This window comes from Choloepus didactylus, chromosome 4 (genome assembly GCF_015220235.1).
Source record: "Choloepus didactylus isolate mChoDid1 chromosome 4, mChoDid1.pri, whole genome shotgun sequence".
NCBI lineage: Eukaryota > Metazoa > Chordata > Mammalia > Pilosa > Megalonychidae > Choloepus > Choloepus didactylus.
Window position 1 is genome coordinate 47,662,848 of NC_051310.1, and position 6,000 is coordinate 47,668,847.

At 46.1% G+C, this 6,000-nt stretch overlaps 1 protein-coding gene across 6 annotated transcripts in view; it reads right to left on the bottom strand.

The window, feature by feature from the left end:
• SYNE2 (spectrin repeat containing nuclear envelope protein 2) overlaps window positions 1-3,836 on the bottom strand; it is a 346,465-nt gene extending 342,629 nt beyond the window's left edge. For 5 of the 6 annotated variants that reach the window (XM_037832561.1, XM_037832566.1, XM_037832565.1 and 2 more), the window contains exon 1: window positions 3,661-3,836. The gene's annotated coding sequence lies outside the window, so the exon portion shown is untranslated. Of the gene's footprint in view, window positions 1-3,629 lie in introns of all 6 variants that reach the window. The other variant, XM_037832560.1, reaches the window with a different exon arrangement.
• Window positions 3,837-6,000: the final 2,164 nt, after the last annotated feature.

Consider the following 6,000-nt stretch of genomic DNA (forward strand, 5'->3'; position numbering starts at 1 on the left):
CACTCCTCCCACAATCCCCCAGAAGTACAGGTTTTCATCACCACCATGTATATACTGCAAGGTATCTTCCCACTGGACTAACAGCTCCATCAGGATGGGAAAAATGTCTTTTGATCTTGGCATAGTGGTCAAATATAAGAACTTTGGAGTTTGAGAGCCTGGCTTCCATTGCTAGGCTCTGCCATTCACCTACTACATAACTCAGAAAGTCAATCTCTGATGCCGCCCAGTTTTTTGGTTTTTTTTTTTTAAACTATAAAATAGGACTAATAAGCTATTTAGAGCATATATAAGGATTCAATTTGAGTTCATCCAAAACTTGGCTACAAGTCCCTGCTTGATGTGATACCTGATTACTACTCTACCCTCACTTAGTTCTACTCTCCCTCTGGTTGCCAGTGCTCGGCCACAAGGTCCTTCTCCCAGTGCCACATAAATCCACACAGCCAAGCTCCTTCCTGCCTAAAGGACTTCTCACATGCTATTACCTCTGCCTTACCTTCTTCCACCCATCTCTCCTCTCCATCATCTCCTACCCTTCCACTAGGGGAAGGGAAAATAATAACTTTAGGAAATAAGAGGCATCCACACAGCAAATGTTGCACCGGACTTAACCTCCATCAAATAAGGCACCCAATGTTGTTTCAAGCAACACTGATTCCACACACAGCTCTCCCTCCCTTTCTCAACAGAATAAAAATAACCTAAGGAGGAGAAGGTGCTACCGTCAGTAGCCACTTCATGGCTAGCTACTTCTCATCTTCAAATCTCAGCTTAAATATCACTTCCACAGAGACCCCTTCTTACTATTAACATAGCAGCCCCTGGTTATCCTATGTCTCAGCACCCTGTTGTCTGCTTCATTTCATTCAACAATATTCATTCAACAAATATTTACTGAGGACCTCCTATATGCCAGGCACTGTTCTAGATTCTGACAATACAGCAGTGAATAATACAGCCCTGATGGAGTGTAGAACCTAGCAGAGGAAGGCAATAAATAAATGAGTAAAATATATAGACATTAGATGGTCATAAGTTCTGTGGAGAAAAAAAAATGAGTTATGAAAGGGGGAAAGGGAATTACTAGGGTGGTGGTAATTTTAAATCAGAGAGTCAGCGAAGGCTGACTGAGAAGGTAGCACTAACAAAGCGGAGGAGGCATAGATATGGTTCCCTTCCAAGCAAAGGAAACAGCAAGTGCAAAGGTCCTCAAACAGCAAGGAAGTTAATTTGGCTGTAGGGCATGAGTGAGGAGGACAGTAGCAGATGAGACGAGAGAGATCACAAGATAGGAGGGGACCCAGATCGGTAAGCTCTGGGGGCCACTGCCAGGACTTTGCTTTTACTCCAAGGGAGACAGGAAACAATTGGAGGGTTTTGAACAGGAGAGTGATACAATGTGATTTATAGTTTAAAACCTACAATTAGCTTAGTAATATATTTTATTTTCTGCCTATCCTCCCCACTAGCTAAAGGCAAGAAACACAGCTGTCTTGTGCATCATTATATTCCCAGAACCTGACACAACACATTGTAAGTACTCAATGAATACCTATTAGATGAACAAGGTAATTCATGTAAAGCATTTACTCCTACAAAATAAGCCCTCCATAGACAGTAGCTATTATTATTTGGATCCCCAGAGTACAGTACAGTGGCTGGCATATGGTAGGGGCCTGTTTGAGTAAATGAATAACTCATTTTGTAAAATTATTGCTAATCTATTTTTAAAACAAATGAGGAGTAACAACAAAAGAACAATCAATTCCTTGTCACCCTTTCCCTTATTTATTAAAAGGTGACTGATTCGGTTTTTGAATTTTACATTAAACTCTCACTTTTTGCTACTGAGGGCATTACCTAAAATAATCCCACTGTGACTCAGTTCTCTAAACATATTGGTATATCCTGCAAACACAATTAGCACTAATCCACTGAAGTGGATTTCTAATTAAGTAAACTTATTCAATGACTTTAAAAAAAAAATCTTAATAACCAAGGCTGAGTTTTGTTGTACTCAAATAAATCTTGTTTAATCAAACATGTGAACAAAGAACTAAATATTTCCACTATTCGCTTATTTTAACATCTCCAGAGTCTTCACCAACTAGAAACTTAATGAGGATTACACCTGTTCCCTTTTCCCCTGGGGCTGAGCTGAGTTGTGGTGGGAAGAGAATGGGGGGTGGGCAGAGGGGAGGGGGGTACGGACGTGCTGGCCAGGCTGAGGCCCTTCAGTAACAGTAATTATCTCAGGAAAGCCCTTGGGAGTCTCCACAGTTTTCCAGAAAGAAAACTAGAGAAGGAATCATACACTGAACCTTAAAACACACCAAATGTTCCATCGCATAAAAGGTAATCACTCTCCACTGATGTTTACAACTATGTTTAAACGATGTTTACAATGTTTCAAAGGCAGTAATCTGAGTGAGGGGAGGGCCAGGTATGGCTCTGACGCTTCCCCACCCCGAAAAGTGACTGAACCCATCCTAGCATAACCGGCTAATATCTGCAACGAGGCCTTCGGAGCTAAGGGAACTTTCAGAAAAGCAGATGAAAGTTGCTTGAAATCAAACAAACTTAAAAAAATAAATAAATAAAAAGCTCTGCAAAAGTATGGAGCGGCTGGAAAGAACCTTCACGTTTTGGCTCCGACTTGCTGGTGCTTGTACACAATCGCGTTTGCTGGCACCCAGCTCAGACGCTCCCTTCCACTAGGGGAGGGGAAAATAATAACTTTAGGAAATAACAGGCGTCCACACAGCGAATGTTGCACCGGACTTAACCTCCATCAAATAAGGCGCCCAGTGTTGTTTCAAGCAGCACTGATTCCACACACAGCCCTCCCTCCCTTTCTCAACAGAAGAAAAATAACCTAAGGAGGAGAAGGTGCTACCGTCAGACCCTAAAGGCAATTTCAGACAACAAAGACCCCAAGCAATCAAAATGGAATTATAATCCTAGCCTTCAGAGCGGCTCCGGCCGCGGAGGCGATTTGCAGCCGCGCGCGCGCGTCGCGGTGCCCCGACTGCCGGGGCGGGCGGGTGGATCCCTTGTGTCCTCTCCAGCCCCCTGTTTGCCAGGACCCTCCGGGTCTCCGCTACGCGGGGCGAGCCTCGCGCGGCCCACGATTTCGCAGTCTCTGTGCCGCTGCTCTCTGCGTTCTATCTCACGCGGCGTTCAAAATCTTTCCCGCCCAGGCGTGACGCGAGGAATGAAAACAATCAGCAGACACCCAGCGCTAGAGGCTGGGCCGGGAGGAGGCGGCCGGGGGATCCAGGCCGATCCCCGCACAGCCCCTTCCCGAGCCGGGCGGACAGGAGGGCTGGGGCCCGAAGGTGACACAAAGAAGCCGGAGAGACAAACGCCACCCGCTGGCGCTGGCTCCAATCCCCGGAGCGCCCCGCCCGCTGACAAGTTTGCGGCGCCCTCCACATACCCTGCTCTCCCCACCCGACAAAGTTTCCCGTGGCGGGGGTCGGACCCGGGTATCAGATCAGTTCTCGTCTCCCGCCGCCCGCCGCCCCTCGCCCGGGCTCGGAGACCTTTCCCTCCCTCGCCCCCGCCCCTTTCTCTCCTTTCCTTTCCCTCCCTCCCCGCCACAGCCCGCTCTCTCCGGGGCGCACCGGAGTGTTGGGGCCCCACAGCCCCGCTCACCCACTGCCGGCCCAGCCGAGGGGCGAGGGCGCGAGCCGGGGCCGCCGCAGGTCGGCACCCCGCTGGTCTTGCCCCCTCGATCGCGGCTTTTGCTCTTTATCTCGCTCGCTTTTTCGGTCCAGCAGAAGGCTCGGTGCGCAGCAGAGCGCGTTCAGCTCCTTGGGGCTCCGAAAGCTGCAAACCACGCCCCGCGCCTTCCCCGCCCGCTGCGAGCCGCCCAGTCCCGCGCTTGCGGCGCGCTGGCCAGTGTGGAGCGCGCCCGCGAGCGCCGGAGGCGGAGCACACCCCCTCCCCGCAGGCTCGGCGGCTGCCCGGGGCTGGCAACTTGCATTCCGCGTTTTGGAACCTCAGAGGTGGTCCCAGAGAGATGCTGACTCGGAATGCAGAATAAGGACTGCTTTTCTTGCCTGGGACTGGGGGTGGGAGCTCACAGATTTTCTCACAAAGCTCTTCTAGCCGATTTCTGCGAGGAACTGCTCCAACATTCCTGAACTCCTGGGTCTTTGAAGTGGAAATGAGAGCGGATCTGCGAATTAGCTACCAGACCTTGGTCAATTTATTTAATCTTTGTGGGCGTCAGTTTCCACCTTTGTAAAATGGGGGTTTGAATTAGGTGGTCTATTTACATCTGGATCAGTAGTTCTTATAGTGTGGCCCGGGCCTCAGCATCACCTGGAGGGAATGGGGAAGCGCTTGTTAACAATGCAGATTACTGGGCCCCTCCCCTGGATGGGGTTTGGGGAGCCGGCTTCAATTTTATGACACGATATAGACCTTCCAGGTCTGAAACTGTAGATTTTAATCCTTGGGAATCCGTCCCGCAGGTACCAGTTTCATTTCCAGCAAATTACTCAATCCCTTTGGCCTCCAGGTTGATATTAATTGACTCCTAATTGTTCTTCCTACAGAATTACCAAAGTACTCGAGGTCCTAAATGAAAGAAAGGCATTGTATCCCTTCCGTATTGTTACATAAGGAAGCAGTGATTTTATAGCATCTCTCTACTGTTTCTATAGCAATCAAATTTAACTTCTCACAGGGCCAAGTTCATGTATGTTGTGTGGCTACAAAATTTTGCCTGGATTAGTTAGTTACATTTGGTATTCATAAGAGCCAAACTAAAGGGTAGGGAGGTTTGATAATGGATTCAGTTAACATATATATTAATGGAAAAAAAATTGTAAATTGTGCCCACAATTATCTCGAAATTTTGAATCTCTGATGATTCAGGTAAATTATTTGATATGCACATTTTATTGATGGTTAATAGCTCAATTCTTAACAAAACAACACATTACCAGTCTACAGGTCATTCTTTGTATTCCAAGATAACTGTCCTGATGGTATCTAGTCTCAGATTACCTAGGTTTGCATTATTTATTAATAATGACTTGGATCACAGAGAAGGTCTATAAAGCAAGAAGGTCCTTTTGTTCCTGGGGAATCTCTTCATAGTGCCTTTCTGCCTGATAATATACATGCAAGTCAGAGAGCTAGTTTCAGGGAGAAATTTGCTTAAATTTGTGGTGCTGTCTACAAAGCATTGTCTGCTATTTTCCTCTTCTGTTCTATTCATTTCCATTCTATGTCAATTGCTTTCTTCATGATAAATTATGCATAAACATCATTACAACAGTCCCCAGAACATGTTATAAATAAATTTCTTAGTTATTTTCCCTTTTAGGCATCTATATTACAGGTCCTCAAAATGAAAGGAGTGTTGTTCCATATTGTGTGTCTAGTACACATAGAGAGTCTAGAATAAAGTTTCTCAAAATGTTTGCAAGAGTCCCCAGTTATAACCTTTAAATGACCAGGGTGTCTCCTAGTCATGCCAATTTAGATATTAAATTAAAATCTGCTTTTAAATGAGCAAATTAGACTAATGGCAAGAGCACTGAAACAGATCCTCCACACTTTGAAATGAAAATAAAAGTAATCCTAAGCCAAACAGAGACACACCCAGTTCTTTTGAAACACAACACTGTGCATGCTTACATCTCTGGCAGAGGTTGTCATGAACCCAGCCATGCACGGCTGCATTCTAAGCTACACGTTTAAAATAAATTGTTAAAACCTAACTAATAGAAATCTACCCAAAGAGCCCATCACCTGTAAGCCATTCTGCACCTGCTGTTCCCTCTACCTGGAAACTGCTCCCTCCATTCCTGTATCTCCCTCTTTATTAATTTAACTTTGACTTCATCTCTCAGGTGTCACATGATCCTCACTTCTTCACAGGAGACTTCCCAGACTCTCTTGACTACATCAAACCCCTTTAGTAAACACTTTCTGAGCATCAAGTGCCTCTCCTTTAAAATCCCTATCCCAGGTGAAATT